Below are 17,073 nucleotides of genomic sequence, written 5' to 3' on the forward strand. Positions count from 1 at the left end.
CGACAGGCACACACGTGCGGTTTTTAAATGCAAGCACGGACGCACTAAGAACCTAACACAGGTTTTAGGAGCAAAAATTAATGACGAGAACTCTGACACTATCAGCCACTGCTGACTGACGTGTATTATACACTACACTTGTGCGTTATATAATAGTTTGGTAAAAACGCACACAAGTGCACCTGTACGCTGCCACCGACAGGCACACACGTGCGGTTTTTAAATGCAAGCACGGACGCACTAAGAACCTAACACAGGTTTTAGGAGCAAAAATTAATGACGAGAACTCTGACACTATCAGCCACTGCTGACTGACGTGTATTATACACTACACTTGTGCGTTATATAATAGTTTGGTAAAAACGCACACAAGTGCACCTGTACGCTGCCACCGACAGGCACACACGTGCGGTTTTTAAATGCAAGCACGGACGCACTAAGAACCTAACACAGGTTTTAGGAGCAAAAATTAATGACGAGAACTCTGACACTATCAGCCACTGCTGACTGACGTGTATTATACACTACACTTGTGCGTTATATAATAGTTTGGTAAAAACGCACACAAGTGCACCTGTACGCTGCCACCGACAGGCACACACGTGCGGTTTTTAAATGCAAGCACGGACGCACTAAGAACCTAACACAGGTTTTAGGAGCAAAAATTAATGACGAGAACTCTGACACTATCAGCCACTGCTGACTGACGTGTATTATACACTACACTTGTGCGTTATATAATAGTTTGGTAAAAACGCACACAAGTGCACCTGTACGCTGCCACCGACAGGCACACACGTGCGGTTTTTAAATGCAAGCACGGACGCACTAAGAACCTAACACAGGTTTTAGGAGCAAAAATTAATGACGAGAACTCTGACACTATCAGCCACTGCTGACTGACGTGTATTATACACTACACTTGTGCTTTATATAAGAGTTTGGTAAAAACGCACACAGGTGCACCTGTACGCTGCCACCGACAGGCACACACGTGCGGTTTTTAAATGCACGCACGGACGCACTAAGAACCTAACAGCCGCAGCCCCTAGTAGAAGAGCAATAACGTATAGGAGGAAAATCGGGTGCGTGCCGCGCTGTCACCAAAGGAAACTGATGTTAATTATTTCATCTCTTTATTCTTTTTTCCGGTCAATGTGTTTCAGAGATCACTGTCTCCTTCATCAGGGCAAAAAAAGAACAGTATGCAATCAAAGGAGGAAGAACCTCTATATATACACATATGGAGCTACGTCAGAGGACTGACTGCTGTATTTCAAATACTGCCGGGATGGTCAACTGTTACAATACCGGCCATAAAAGTTCTCAAGTGATATATTGAGAAACATTTATAAAATCACTGGGGTATAGTGTTTCAAATTTCATCAGCTTTTTGAGACAAAAATCAGAAAAAGAAGAAGAAGAAGGACAAAATGAAAAAAAGAAAAAAAAGAAGAAAAAAAAAACAAAAAGGGAGCATTGAGCTCCAGACCCTGTATTGAGTCTTAGAAGTGTAGTGACAAGTGCATCTGTCCACAACCCTGTAAGGGTGAACGGGATGACGGACAAGAAAAATTATGTTCGTGGCAAAAAATGGTGGTGTTGCTATATAAAATTGCATTAAGAATAAAGAAAGGAAAAATTTCTTTATAAAAGTAGTGAAGAAAAAAGTGGAAAAAAGGGGAGTGTAAGCCATTTTACTAATAAATAGTGATGAGCGAGCATGCTTGTTACTACTCGGTACTCGCACGAGTATCACTGTACTCGGTCTACTCGACGGGGACCGAGTAATCTCGCGATACTCGTGCTGTACTCGTGGTCTTCATCCCTGCATGTTGGCGCTCTTTTGAGAGCCAGCCCTCATGCAGGGATTGGCTGGCAGACCACTGCAATGCCAGCCCTGTTAGTTGTGGAATTGCAGTGATTGGCCGGCCTGCACAGCGTGACCGAGCCTTTATACCGGCGGGCGCACAGCTATCCAGACAGTCAGTGCAGGGAAAGGGTCGCTGCTTCAGGGAAAGGTTTGCGGCCCTTTATAGCTATTTCCGTAGCAGGGCTGCAAACAGTGTGACCAAAAGTCCTTCTCAGGACTATTCTAGTTGTATACAGGCAGGCAGGGTATAGCCAGGTCGGAGTACAGTAGCAGAGTCCTTCTCAGGACTATTGTTGCTGTATACAGGCAGGGTATAGCCAGGTTGGAATACAGGCTAGAGACCAAAAGAGTCCTTGTCAGGACTATTGTAGCAGTATACAGGCAGGCAGGCAGGCAGGCAGGGTATATAGCCATTCCTAGTGGTGACCGTATACCAGCCTTCATCATATCTGGGGCTGGTGTACACAGTCTAAAACAGTCCTGATAGTGTCAGACTTCTCAGCAATTGTCGCTCCTAAAACCTGTTAGGTTCTTAGTGCGTCCGTGCTTGCATTTAAAAACCGCACGTGTGTGCCTGTCGGTGGCAGCGTACAGGTGCACTTGTGTGCGTTTTTACCAAACTATTATATAACGCACAAGTGTAGTGTATAATACACGTCAGTCAGCAGTGGCTGATAGTGTCAGAGTTCTCGTCATTAATTTTTGCTCCTAAAACCTGTGTTAGGTTCTTAGTGCGTCCGTGCTTGCATTTAAAAACCGCACGTGTGTGCCTGTCGGTGGCAGCGTACAGGTGCACTTGTGTGCGTTTTTACCAAACTATTATATAACGCACAAGTGTAGTGTATAATACACGTCAGTCAGCAGTGGCTGATAGTGTCAGAGTTCTCGTCATTAATTTTTGCTCCTAAAACCTGTGTTAGGTTCTTAGTGCGTCCGTGCTTGCATTTAAAAACCGCACGTGTGTGCCTGTCGGTGGCAGCGTACAGGTGCACTTGTGTGTGTTTTTACCAAACTATTATATAACGCACAAGTGTAGTGTATAATACACGTCAGTCAGCAGTGGCTGATAGTGTCAGAGTTCTCGTCATTAATTTTTGCTCCTAAAACCTGTGTTAGGTTCTTAGTGCGTCCGTGCTTGCATTTAAAAACCGCACGTGTGTGCCTGTCGGTGGCAGCGTACAGGTGCACTTGTGTGCGTTTTTACCAAACTATTATATAACGCACAAGTGTAGTGTATAATACACGTCAGTCAGCAGTGGCTGATAGTGTCAGAGTTCTCGTCATTAATTTTTGCTCCTAAAACCTGTTAGGTTCTTAGTGCGTCCGTGCTTGCATTTAAAAACCGCACGTGTGTGCCTGTCGGTGGCAGCGTACAGGTGCACTTGTGTGCGTTTTTACCAAACTATTATATAACGCACAAGTGTAGTGTATAATACACGTCAGTCAGCAGTGGCTGATAGTGTCAGAGTTCTCATCATTAATTTTTGCTCCTAAAACCTGTTAGGTTCTTAGTGCGTCCGTGCTTGCATTTAAAAACCGCACGTGTGTGCCTGTCGGTGGCAGCGTACAGGTGCACAATTTGCACAAACTTTGATATAACGCCCAAGTCTAGTGAATACACGTCAGCACAGCATTGCAAAATGCGCAAGGGCGTTGGCAAGGAACAAGGAAGTGGACGTGATGGTGGTGCAGGCAGAGGCCGAGGTCGTGGGCAAGCTCTAATTTTGCCACAACAAAGGGCCACATCTAGTCGCTCGCACGTCCTGTCCCAAATTCTTGGGGACCGCAGCAGTACACCGCTCTTGAACCAAGACCAGTGTCAACAGGTTGTTAGTTGGATAGCGGATAATGCTTCCAGTCAGATTGGCACCACCACAAACACTCTGTCTTCCACACGGTCAAGTGTCAGTAGCCGTGATACTGCACCGCACATTTCAGAACCTGATCCTCCTTCCTACCACAAGGCTGAGTACACGTCCTCGGACATTAATGATCCCACACTTGGACACTCGGAAGAGCTGTTCACGTTTCCATTCGCACATTCTGGCCTCTCGCCAGCTCATGTTGAAGTGGGTCATGAGGAGATCGTATGTACAGATGGCCAAATATTTGAGCAGCCACGTTCTCACGAAGTTGGCAACGTGTCTCAACAAGGGGTGGACGATGATGAGACACAATTGTCAGGAAGTCAGGAGGAGGAGCAGGGTGCGGAAGAGGAAGACGACGTGGTGGATGATCCAGTAACTGACCCAACCTGGCAGGAGGATATGCAGAGCGAGGACAGCAGTGCACAGGGGGAGGGAGGCGTAGCATCCCAACAGGCAGTAAGAAGCAGGGTGGTGGCTCCAGGCAGAAGTCAGGCAACCGTTCCCCGGAACAACAACACGACACAAGGTGCCTGTACAAATGTTAGGTCTTCCCGAGTCTGGCAGTTTTTTAAGTTGGATCCAGATGATTCTAAAAAGGCCATTTGCAACACCTGCCGTGCCAGCATCAGCAGGGGTACCAAAACTAGCAGCCTGACCACCACCAGCATGATCAGGCACATGTCAGCCAAGCACCCGACTTTGTGGGAAGTACAACAGAGTCGAGGAGCAGTGCTTGCTAATGTCACTGCTACGTCTTCGCTGGTTGTGCATGCGAGCCAATCCCCTGTCCATGCTGCCTGCGAACAAGCCTCCTCCGGTCCTGCACCTGCAGTTGCCTACTCAGAAATAACACCATCATCAAGCACGTCCTTGTCCCAGCGCAGCGTTCAGTTATCCATTCAGCAAACCTTTGAACGCAGGCGCAAATACACTGCCAACACCCCACATGCCACAGTTCTAAATGCTAACATTTCGCGACTGCTTGCGCTGGAAATGTTGCCTTTTAGGCTGGTGGAGACAGAAGCATTCCGCGACCTGATGGCGGCAGCTGTCCCACGTTACTCGGTCCCCAGCCGCCACTATTTCTCCCGGTGTGCCGTCCCCGCGTTGCATAACCACGTGTCACAAAATATCACACGTGCCCTGAACAACGCTGTTTCACCCAAAGTCCACCTAACCACAGACACGTGGACAAGTGCTTGTGGGCAAGGCCGCTACATCTCGTTGACGGCACACTGGGTTAATATTGTGGAAGCTGGGACCCAGTCTGAGCGAGGGACGGAACACGTCCTTCCCACACCAAGGTTTGCAGGCCCTACCTCAGTCAGTGTTTCACCCACACTCTACAGCTCCGGAATGTCATGCTCTTCAGCCTCCTCCTCCTCCTGCGCATCCTCATCCACTGTACCCTCCACACCAGTCCCAAGCTGGAAGCACTGCAGCACTGCCTCGGCGAAGCGGCAACAGGCTGTGCTGAAGCTAATCTGCATAGGTGACAAACCCCACAATGCAGAAGAGCTGTGGACAGCTCTGAAACAGCAGGCAGATCACTGGCTCACACCTCTGAACCTAAAGCCAGGAAAGGTCGTGTGTGACAATGGCCGGAACCTGGTGGCGGCTTTGAGGCGAGGCCAGCTGACACATGTTCCATGCGTGGCCCATGTGCTCAACCTCGTGGTTCAGCGGTTTCTAAAGTCATACCCAGAGCTGTCTGATCTGCTGGTAAAAGTTCGCCGCCTGTCTGCACATTTTCGAAAGTCACCTACTGATTCAGCCGGCCTTGCCGGCTTTCAGCGCAGTTTGCATCTTCCGGCTCACAGACTGGTGTGTGATGTCCCCACGCGTTGGAATTCAACTCTGCACATGTTGGTCAGGATATGTGAGCAGAAGAGGGCAGTTGTTGAGTACCTGCATCACCTAAGCCGTCGGGAAATGGGTCAAACTCCACACATAACACCTGAGGAGTGGAGATGGATGTCCGACCTATGTACCATCCTCCAAAACTTTGAGGACTCCACCAAGATGGTGAGTGGTGATGACGCCATTATTAGCATCACCATACCGCTACTCTGCCTTCTAAAACGGTCTCTGCTCAAAACCAAACATGATGCATTGCAGGCGGAGCGCGATGAGTTGCAGCAAGAAACAGTAGTGGGTGTGGGTGATAACACACAGCCCAGCCTCGTCTCATCACAACGTGCAGTGGAGGACTATGACGAGGAGGAGGATGAAGACATGGAGCAAATCTCCGGCCAAATTGAGGATATGACATGCACACCAGTCATATCCTCGGTTCAGCGTGGCTGGCCAGAGGACAGGGTAGATGAGGAGGAGGAGGAGGAGGAGGAGGACAGCATGTTCAGTCAACGTGTTGGTCAGGCTACTGAAGTCCTGGCTGTTAAGAGTCTGGCGCACATGGCTGACTTTATGGTAAGCTGCCTGTCTCGTGACCCTCGCGTTAAGAACATCTTGGCCGACAATCATTACTGGTTGGTAACACTGTTAGACCCACGCTACAAGGAGAACTTTATGTCTCTTATTCCCGAGGCGGAGAGGTCAACCAAAATGCAGCAGTTCCGGAAGGCCATAGTCACGGAAGTAGGCAAAGCATTCCCCTCACAAAACGCTAGCGGCATAGGTCAGGAATCAGTGGACAACCAAGGCGTACAGCCGAGAGAGGCACAAGTCCAATCCGCCAGAGGTAGGGGAACAGTCTTTAAGATGTGGGACAGTTTTCTCAGCCCCTCACGTACCACAGCCCCTGAGGTGCGGGGTAGTGCCACAAGAAATCCTAAGTTTGCCCAGATGCTCAAGGAGTACCTTGCAGATCGAACAACTGTACTCCGACATTCCTCTGTGCCTTACAATTATTGGGTATCCAAGGTGGACACGTGGCATGAATTGGCTCTCTACGCCTTGGAAGTCCTGGCCTGCCCTGCCGCTAGCGTTTTGTCAGAGCGTGTTTTTAGTGCCGCAGGTGGAATCATTACAGATAAACGCACCCGCCTGTCAACTGAAAATGCTGACAGGCTGACTCTGATCAAGATGAACAAGGGTTGGATTGGGCCAGACTTCACCACACCACCAGCAAATGAGAGCGGAATTTAAAGTTTGTAACGGGAATTTGCCATGTACCTCCAGTCACCCATGGGTACACACTTCTGGACTTTGGATAATCGCTGGACTGCTCCTCCTTCTCCTCATGCGCCACCATGATGACCGTTACAAGAGTTAGGCCTTTGTTTCAGGTATACCCCCAGTGGTAAATTTTTTCGCCCATTCTTTGCAGAATGGACATTACAACGACAGGAGACCCGCTCCTTTGCAATGGGAACAATGTTTTGAGGCCCTCATGCACGTCTCTATCCAGGGACAACGTGGAGCCTCCCAATTTTTGGCTGCCCTGCCTAAGGGCTATACTATAATACACCCACTTCCTGACAATGGACACTTAATGTTTTGAGGCCCTCATGCATGTCTCTATCCAGGGACAACGTGGAGCCTCCCAATTTTTGGCTGCCCTGCCAAAGGGCTATACTACAAAAGACCCACTTCCTTCCAATGGGCACTTCAGGTTTACAGGCCCTCATGCACGTCTCTATCCAGGGACAACGTGGAGCCTCCCAATTTTTGGCTGCCCTGCCAAAGGGCTATACTACAAAAGACCCACTTCCTTCCAATGGGCACTTCAGGTTTACAGGCCCTCATGCACGTCTCTATCCAGGGACAACGTGGAGCCTCCCAATTTTTGGCTGCCCTGCCTAAGGGCTATACTATAATACACCCACTTCCTGACACTGGACACTTAATGTTTTGAGGCCCTCATGCACGTCTCTATCCAGGGACAACGTGGAGCCTCCCAATTTTTGGCTGCCCTGCCTAAGGGCTATACTACAATAGACCCACTTCCTTACAATGGGCACTTCAGGTTTACAGGCCATCATGCACGTCTGTATGCAGGGGCATTGGTGAACCTCACAATTTTGGACTGCCCTGGCAAAGGAAAATACTACAAAGACTCAGTTCCTCAAAATGGGCACATTAGACTCAGAGGCCTTTATGTACGTCTCTTCTCAGGGACATCGGAGTGCCACACAATGTTTTACGTAAAATCTTTCATGTATTGATCTCAAAAAGTAACATACATTAGCTCTATCTCACTATTGGGTATGTGCCCTTAACATTTCCGCTATGAAAAATCATTTTGGTGTCATTTTGGAAGGTTTTCTGGTGAGTCCGTAAAAATGGCGTAAAACGCGGACAAAATTATTCAAAGCTGTGACTTTTGAGTGATAAATGCTTCAAGGGGTCTTCCCCATGCTGTTGCCATGTCATTTGAGCACTCTTCGGAGACTTTTGTGCCATTTTTAGGGTTTCTACATGCTGCCGGTGGTCATTTCACAAAAATACTCGGGTCTCCCATAGGATAACATTGGGCTCGGTGCTCGGGCCGAGTACACGAGTATCTTGGGAGGCTCGGCCCGAGCTTCGAGCACCCGAGCTTTTTAGTACTCGCTCATCACTACTAATAAACCTAAAAAATAAAAATAAATTGAATAAAAATCATGAATGTTGTGTTATAACAGGAAATTCGGTGTAAGAATGAATATCCGGGATGAGAGTTCAGCGAATGAGTTATAGAAATTGTTACAAAAAGGAGTGTGTACGGTTTATGCGTAAATTTTCAGAATGCGTACATGAAAATTATATGTATGTGAGAATGTCCCCCATGCTTTGTAAAAAGTTATTTATGAAAATGTAAATAAAATATATAAAAATGCCTAATTATTTATAATTTATGAGAAAGATATATATGTATGGAAGAATGTTATAAGGTGTCCAAGAACCATAAAGAAAAAGGGTGCATATATAATGTTAGAGGTCTAGAGTTCCACCAGGCTATATCACCCCTAAAGAAATAGAAAGAAGACCTTACTACCTGTGTACCCCAAAAAAAGCTATATTTCTTAGCCAGGATTATGGTGGAGATATGCACAAGTGAAATAAGAATATAAAGTAATACAATAAGATTATAAAACCAATATGTGTGCATTCATGCACCACCCGGTACGCTACCCTTGCCAAATTGCTCACTCTAGATCCCCACACGATCCATGAAGCCGTTCCCCCGGTCACACCGCCTGCTGCCGGTTCCCACTCATCCCTGGGGGAGTTAGGCGAGTGGTATCGAGAGCTACATGTCGGCACTGATGATACCCCCATACACCACAAGGAAGGGGTATACCGGGTGGTACAGGAGTATGAGCGGGTTTTTAGCAAGCACCCTCTAGATTTTGGGCAGATTAAAGGGGTTCAACACCACATCCCTACCGGTACACACTCCCCTATTAAAGAGAGATACAGGCCTATTCCCCCTGCGCACTACCAATGCGCCAAAGACATATTGAGGAACATGAAGGAGGCAGGGGTTATTAGGGACAGCTGTAGTCCCTGGGCCGCTCCGTTGGTGCTGGTTAAGAAGAAGGATGGCACCATGCGGATGTGTGTGGATTACCGGAAGATTAACCAGATAACGCATAAGGATGCTTACCCTCTGCCCCGCATCAAAGAGTCCCTGGCCTCGCTGAGAACCGCTAACTACTTCTCCACCCTTGACCTCACCAGCGGGTACTGGCAGGTGGCCGTGGCACCGGAAGACCGAGAGAAGACTGCCTATGGGACCGTTTTGCTGTACTTGGATGATGTGATTGTGTACTCACAGACGTATGAAGCCCACCTGGAGCACCTAGCCGAGGTGTTCGCGTCCCTTGCCAAGTATGGGATGAAGTTGAAGCCCTCAAAGTGTCATCTGCTGAAACCCAGAGTGCAGTACCTAGGACATGTGGTTGGTGCGGAAGGTGTCGCCCCCAACCCCGAGAAGATCACCGCCATCCAAGACTGGCCGAGACCGACCACAGTGAGGGAAGTGAGGCAGTTTCTGGGCCTGGTGGGATATTACCGTCGCTTCATTAAGGGGTACACAAAGATGGCTGCCCCCATGCAAGACCTCCTCGTAGGACAGACCAAGGGTGGTAGATCCCTAGTAGCCCCATTGGTGTGGGAAGAAAAGCATGAGGAATCCTTCCGCCAGCTGAGAACAGCCCTGACCGGAGAGGAAATCCTAGCGTACCCTGACTACAGCCGCCCATTCATCCTCTACACCGACGCCAGCAATGTGGGCTTGGGGGCTGTTCTATCCCAGGTCTAAGACAGAAGGGAAAAGGTAATAGCTTATGCTAGCCGAAAACTCCGACCGACTGAGAGGAACCCTGAGAACTACATCTCCTTCAAGCTTGAGCTCTTGGCACTGGTGTGGGCTATCACCGAGCGGTTCCGCCATTACCTGGCAGCAGCCAAGTTCACCGCGTACACAGACAATAACCTGCTGACCCATCTAGATACGGCCAAGCTGGGCGCGTTGGAGCAGCGGTGGGTGACCAGGTTAGCCAACTACGATTTCACCATCAAGTACCGGGCCGGCCGTACCAACGTCAATGCCAATGCACTCTCCCGGATGCCCCACCTGTCGGAAGAGGGGCCAGAGGATGATGACCTCGAAGAGATCGAGTTGCCTGCATTTCACCGGCCATTCACTGAGAAGGTGCACGTCTACCAACAACGGGTGAACCTGGATCCGCTGCCCCGACAGGACTGGCAGGAAGCTCAGGACCAGGCACCTGCTGTCCGCCTGGTCAAGACTCTAGTGGAACAGGGTTCTGCTGGGATAGACCCTGCTGCCCCTGCCGAAGCCCAACGTCTGTGGCAAGAACGGACCCGGCTATACCTACACCAGGGGAAGTTGTATCGCGAGCTGATTAATCCAAAGACTCACGAGAAGATCCGCCAGCTGGTGATTCCCCAGGCTAACGTGCCCACCGTCCTGCAAGCATACCATGATGGTGCAGTGCACTTCGGGTGGAAGAAGCTAGAGATGTTGTTAAGAGAGCGGTTCTATTGGAGTGGAATGCGGGAATCTGTGGAGGCCTGGTGCCGAGAATGTGGCCCTTGCGCATTGAGAAGGAAGGACGAGGCCAGCCAGAAGGCACCCCTACACCCGATCATTACACACCAACCGCTGGAGCTGGTTGCCCTTGACCATGTAAAGCTCACCCCCAGCCGAAGTGGGTACACCTACGCTCTGACCATCGTAGACCACTACTCGAGGTTCCTGGTGGTTGTCCCAGTTAAGGACTTAACCGGCCGCACCGCTGCTAAGGCTTTCCAGGCTTATTTCTGTTGACCGCATTGGTACCCGGAGAGGGTGCTTACCGACCAGGGTCCGGCCTTTGAAGCAGAGGTATTCCAGGAATTCTGCCAGTTGTACGGCTGCAAGAAAATCCGGACCACGCCTTACCACGCCCAAACCAATGGCATTTGTGAAAAGATGAACCACTTGGTCCTGGGCCTCCTCAAGACGTTACCACTGGAAGAGCGGAACCTGTGGCTGGAGAAGCTACCTGACCTGGTCGATATGTACAACAACATCCCTTCCAGCTCTACGAAATGCACTCCAGCATACCTGATGAGAGCTCGTCCCGGCCGGCTACCAGTGGATCTGGAAATGGGCTTGGAAGCTTCAGAAGCACTCCTGTCGACAGCTGAATGGGACACTCGGCGGAGGACACAGTACCGACAGGTCCAGGAGTATGTTGAAAAGAACTTGTGCCGGAGTCGGGGACAACAGGAGCAGTGCTTCAACAAGAAGGCGCCTGCCGGTTCCTTCCAACCTGGGGATGTAGTGCTGAAGCGGAAAAGAAGGGCCCACAAGCTGGATGATCAATGGGAAAAAAACCCGTATGTAGTCCAGCCCACAGGATGGGAGAATGGGAAGGCCTACCAGATCAGCCGTGACCAGGGGGGGACTTTGGCCACGGTTTCCCGAGACCACCTGAAGAAGTGCCCACCAGCATTGAGAGTAGCGGATGAGGCTCCAGTTCCCAGTCCAGTGGAGAAGGAAAAAGAGGTAATCCACACCATGATGGGTGATTTTCCAGCAGACTGGCCTACACAGAACGGTGCGGTGATCCTTCCAGTGATACTGTTCCCACAACCCGTGGATGAAGAAATGATGGAAACGGTTAACCGCGAGCCAGTGCCCAGGGAGGTACCTGTACCCAGCTCCCCTACGCCTCCGCCTGCCCCACATGATAGCAGGGAGGAGGAACTGACTGTTCCCTCTGCCCCACTGCCTGTCACCACTGACACCGGACCCCGAAGGTCCACTCGCCCCAACCTAGGTAGACCCCCACTTAGGTACAGGGAAACTACTCTTTAAAAGGGGGGGGCTTTATGTGTTGAGTGTACCAGTTTGAAAGTTTTAAATGATAAGTAAAGATGATCAACCAAAGAAGTTTACCTGATTGAACCGTGATTAAACCGGCCGTTGCCGGCAACTGTTGTCCCCGTAGGGACTGTGCAACCATTGCGTAAGGAACTGCTTACGGACAAGCCCGAGAACTTGCAGGGCAACCACAAACTTAGTGCAATGTAAATAAAAATGTTTGTTGGCTTGACACCGTTACCGCCTCCGGAGAGGCTGATTTGGGAGGATGGGCCTGGAGGAAAGGGATGGCCTAGGCCCGCCACTACCGTAACCGGTGGCGATCCTCCGGGGGTTCAGGGGTCCCCTTGGACGTGGGCCCCCTGAAAGAGACAGAACCCGCTCGGGCAACTTGGTGCTGGACTGGGGTCAAGGGGTGCTGCCCGCTTCTTAGGGGCAGCATCAGGGCCAGGTTGTTTGGGTGGGAGAAGAGCGGAAGCTGTACCGTTGTAAAATGTTTATGATGCTTTTACATGTTTTACCGTTTTATTCTTTTTCAGTTGTGAAAATAAAACCGGTGATGGACGGGCAGCCCGCGGACGGTCTGCATTTTACTATAGGGGAATGTGGCGCCCTGGACAAGCCAGGTCGTCACAGGTACTACACCAACACACTCTACACTCCGGCTAGGCACACCGAAGCTAAACACAAATCCTAGTTGCCTTCCTCCAGGGGCTGATGTCCACACCAGGGGGTGGGCCAGGCGGTTGATCCCACCCACCGAGGAGTTCACAGTCCTGGAGGCGGGAAAAGGAGTCAGATTAGAGATCAGTTTTGGAGTTAGAGAAGTGAAGAGGAGAGGAGACTGACCGTGTCCGGGTGTGTGGCCCGGGCACTCAGCAAGGTTGGCAGACGGTGGTGACCTTCTGCAGGAGAGGCTGATTGGAGTGAACCGTACGGACCGGGGATGGGCGGTGGCCCGCCGGTACCAGATCGGGGAGTGAAGAGAAGCCAGCACCATCCGTCAGGGCCTACGGACCCCGACCAGGCTAGGAGTCGCCGTAAAACCGGTCAAATCCGTTAGCGACAGGAACCTCCAGGGTTTCCCAGCAGTCAAGACCCGATTGAAGGCAACAGCTCACACCGTAGAGGGAAGCACAGTCACCGCCAAGGCTACAGTTCCCAGGGCCAGAGCCTGCGGGCAAAAGGGGCTCCCTCAGCATCCATCCAAGCTGGGGAGCGGGTTACCGGTGGGAAGCCCGCTAGATTTTGGGGGAATAAAAGGGGTCCAACACCACATCCCCACAGGTGCACACCCACCCATCAAAGAGAGCTATAAGCCAATACCACCTTCACATTGCCAGTGTACCAAGGACATGTTGAGCAACATGAAGGCGGCTGGGGTTATCCGTGACAGTTGTAGCCTTTGGGCAGCTCTGTTGATCCTGTTAAAAAAGAAGGACGGCACCACTCCCCGTATTGAGGAATTGCTAGCTGCATTGAGAACTGCAAATTATTTTTCTACCCTTGATCTCACTAGTCACTATTGGCAAGTGTCCGTTGCTGAGGCAGACCGGGAGAAGACCGCCTTCGCCACCCCTATGGGTCTCTGCGAGTTCAAAAGCATGCCCTTCGAGCTGTGCAATGCGCCAGGAACCTTCCAGAGGCTGATGGAATGCTGCTTGGGACAAGATTTTAGGGTGTATAAAAAGGGAGATTAGATCCCGTGATCCCAACGTATTGTTACACCTCTATAAATCACTTGTAAGGCTACATCTGGAATATGGGAACCAGTTTTGGGCTCCACATTTTAAAAAGGACATTCAGAAGTTAGAGTCAGTTCAAAGGTGGGCAACTAGACTACTACAAGGAATGGAAGGCCTCCCATATGATGACAAGTTGAAAAAGTTATTAAGTGATTATTGGCTGCAATGGGGCTTTCTGGCTGGTGCCAGCCTCTCTTCTTAGCACACAGGAACCACAATCCCTACACCATGCTTCAATGGATTCTCTCATCCCAGCCCAGTAAAATTACATATTTTACACAGTCATAAGCAGCCAAAAGGGATCTATTCTATTCAATTGCAAATGATCTAGATAAGACTGAGAATAAGATACTGCACGGGACATAGCAGAGTTGGTCAAGTTGAGTGGAGATGAGTTTGCTATTTGGCACAGCTTTTTGCATCAATAAAGCAAGTAAAAGGTGTGAAAGATAAAAAAAAGGGTGAAAGTGTGAAAAGTGAATTGGCCAAATTGAGGTGCATATAAAGTTTTTGCTTTCTTTCAATTCACTAATGGGGCTCATTTGAATCAGGTGAATTGAGTTCTGCTTTTGGAAACTGGGTTAAGAAGGGGTGCACCGGTCCTGGAGGTACTGCAATACCAGGTCAATGCGTGGAGTGGACAGAGCAAGATTTTTTCCATCTCCTTGTTCTAAAAATCCATTTAATATATGGTCCCCAGAGAGGGGACGTATCAGATATTAAACTGATAAGAACAGATTTAATTTTTTTTTTTTTCTGTTTATCAGTAGGACTTCAAAATAACAAAGGTGATCGCCTCCCGTTGCCTGGGAACCGTCCAGGCACAAGAGGGCTATGTGTCACCAGAAGGCGCACACACTTCCTCAAGGCCGGCAGACGTGCAATCCCAGGCACCTTCCAGTACCGACCAAGGTAGCGTCCTCCGAAACTACACTTGATCTTAGCCAAAAGGCCGAGAAGCTATAACCCGAATTGGTTACGGCCTTGAGTGGCACCCTGGCCTATACCGGACACATCTTAGGGAGAGGGAGACAAACCCACGCCTACAGAAGACATTTTGTCACCCAAGCCAACCCTTGAAAAGGCTGTTTTGCAGAGCAAAAACAAGAAGAATGGTGCTTTTTGCAGCCGCCGCCCACTGCAATGAATCTGAATAACTCCTCCTTTTGGACACAAGCACCTCCCCTCCCCCTTGCAGTCTTTCCAATTCATGATACAAAAAGACGGACGGACAGGACAGGACAGGACAGGCTGCCTGACTTTCCGTCACTGCCACCCTTTGCCATCCTTGCCCGTAGAAAGCCCTTTCATCATCCCCAAACCCTAATCTTTTCCCTTCCCTTCCCAGATGCGTCTCACTCCCTTTCATTAGGAAGTGAGCGCAGCCTTTTCTCCGTTCTGCACATGCGCGACGTTAAACACAAATGCGCAGGCGTGCGTTCCATTACCCTCACTGCATTCCACTCCCATACAGGAAGTGGGCGCAGCTATTACTACGGTCGCACATAAAAGAACCCACGGCCACCACTGCACATAGCTGACTCCACCACAGGACACCCACTTCTACACCAACGCAGGTAAGACAGGATCGGCACCTCTATGCTCCCGTTACAATCAGGCTCAGTCACCATGTGATAACGCTCTCAACTCTTTAGTTGCAGGCTCCCCTTGCTTCACCTCCATTGGCTGTGCTGCCATTTCCTCTCCCACCTGGAAGGTATACTTTATTCCACTATTTTCCTGTTTCTCTCTTCCCCCTTTTCCCATAACCTACTTTTATCTGCATTTGTGGGGTATCTATATGCTATTTACATTTACATCATAGTTTTATTCATTAATATGGAAGGGAAGAGTGCCCATGAGAGTGTTGAACTGCGGAGAGCAAGAGATTAAGCTGCTCCGATTTGCCACCATTGATAAGCTGTTCTCAGTAGATACACATGCTATCCAAACAGCAGCATCCACCATTGCTTCAGCCCACCCATTCAGTGACAGCTCACCAAGTCAGCCATAGGAGTGGTGTAAGGAATTACACGTAGGCACTGACTCCACACCTTCACATCACAAGAAGGGGGTCTACAGGCTAGTGCAAGAATACGAGCAAGTCTTCAGCAAACATCCGCTAGACTTTTGAAGAATAAAAGGGGTCAAACACTACATCCCCACAAGTGCACACCCACCCATCAAAGAGAGATATAAGCCAAAACTACCTGCACATTACCAGTGTACCAAGGACATGTTGAGCAACATGATGGAGGCTGGGGTTATCCGTGACAGTTGTAGCCTCTGGGCAGCTCCGTTGGTCCTGTTAAAGAAGAAGGACAGCACCACTCCCCTGTATAGAGGAATAGCTAGCTGCATTGAGAACTGCAAATTATTTTTCTACCCTTGATCTCACTAGTCGCTATTGGCAAGTGTCCGTTGCTGAGGCAGACCGGGAGAAGACCGCCTTTGCCACCCCGATGGGTCTCTGCGAGTTCAAAAGCATGCCCTTCGAGCTGTGCAATTTGCCAGGAACCTTCCAGAGGCTGATGGAATGCTGCTTGGGACACCGAAACTTTGAAACGGTACTGCTATACCTTTATGATGTTATTGTTTATTCTAAAGCAAACAAGATTTTAGGGTGTATAAAAAGGGAGATTAGATCCGGTGATCCCAACGTATTGTTACCCCTCTATAAATCACTTGTAAGGCCACATCTGGAATATGGGGTAAAGTCCTGAGCAGGTTGATAACCATTGGTTTGAGCATGGTAGGGTGTAGTGCGCATCTTCCTGCATCGGTAAAAGCTGCAGAAGTCCTTGAAGATTTCCGCTTCAAAGGCTGTGCCTTGATCTGTGAGGACTCTCTCTGAGTAGCCATGAGGTCTGCATAAGTGTGCTTGGAAGACCTTCGCTGCAGTATGGGCCATTAGATCTTTGACTTGTACCACAACCATAAATCTCGAGTAGTTGTCTACCATCGTAAGTGCATACGTGAGCTCGCCTCGATATTCTGCAACAAAACTCCCTTTTTCGATTTCAGTTTCAGCAAACACTCCTCTTCCTGTAGAAAATATTTATCATTACCTAAGACAGTCATTCTAATGCATGACAATATTAAGGCAATTTAGTTAAAACTTGTTTTAACTCACCTTTAAGGGGATTGATGTATTTCATGGTCAATCCAGGTTTGTCAGTGATGGCACTGACATAATGTATGGCGTCTTTTTCGGGCGTTATCCTTTGCCTTTTCATTGTGAAAATCCAGTTGCCTATATCAAAGCAAATTCTACTACTTGTAAAGTATGCAGAAAATGAAATGTAG

The 17,073-nt window shown here is 49.3% G+C and overlaps 1 pseudogene; it reads right to left on the bottom strand.

Annotated features, from left to right (window-relative positions):
* Positions 1–14,353: 14,353 nt before the first annotated feature.
* LOC142279155 (U2 spliceosomal RNA) lies at positions 14,354–14,560 on the bottom strand (annotated as a pseudogene).
* Positions 14,561–17,073: the final 2,513 nt, after the last annotated feature.

The sequence above is a fragment of the Anomaloglossus baeobatrachus genome, unplaced genomic scaffold (assembly GCF_048569485.1).
Source record: "Anomaloglossus baeobatrachus isolate aAnoBae1 unplaced genomic scaffold, aAnoBae1.hap1 Scaffold_425, whole genome shotgun sequence".
In the NCBI taxonomy this organism is placed as follows: Eukaryota; Metazoa; Chordata; class Amphibia; order Anura; family Aromobatidae; genus Anomaloglossus; species Anomaloglossus baeobatrachus.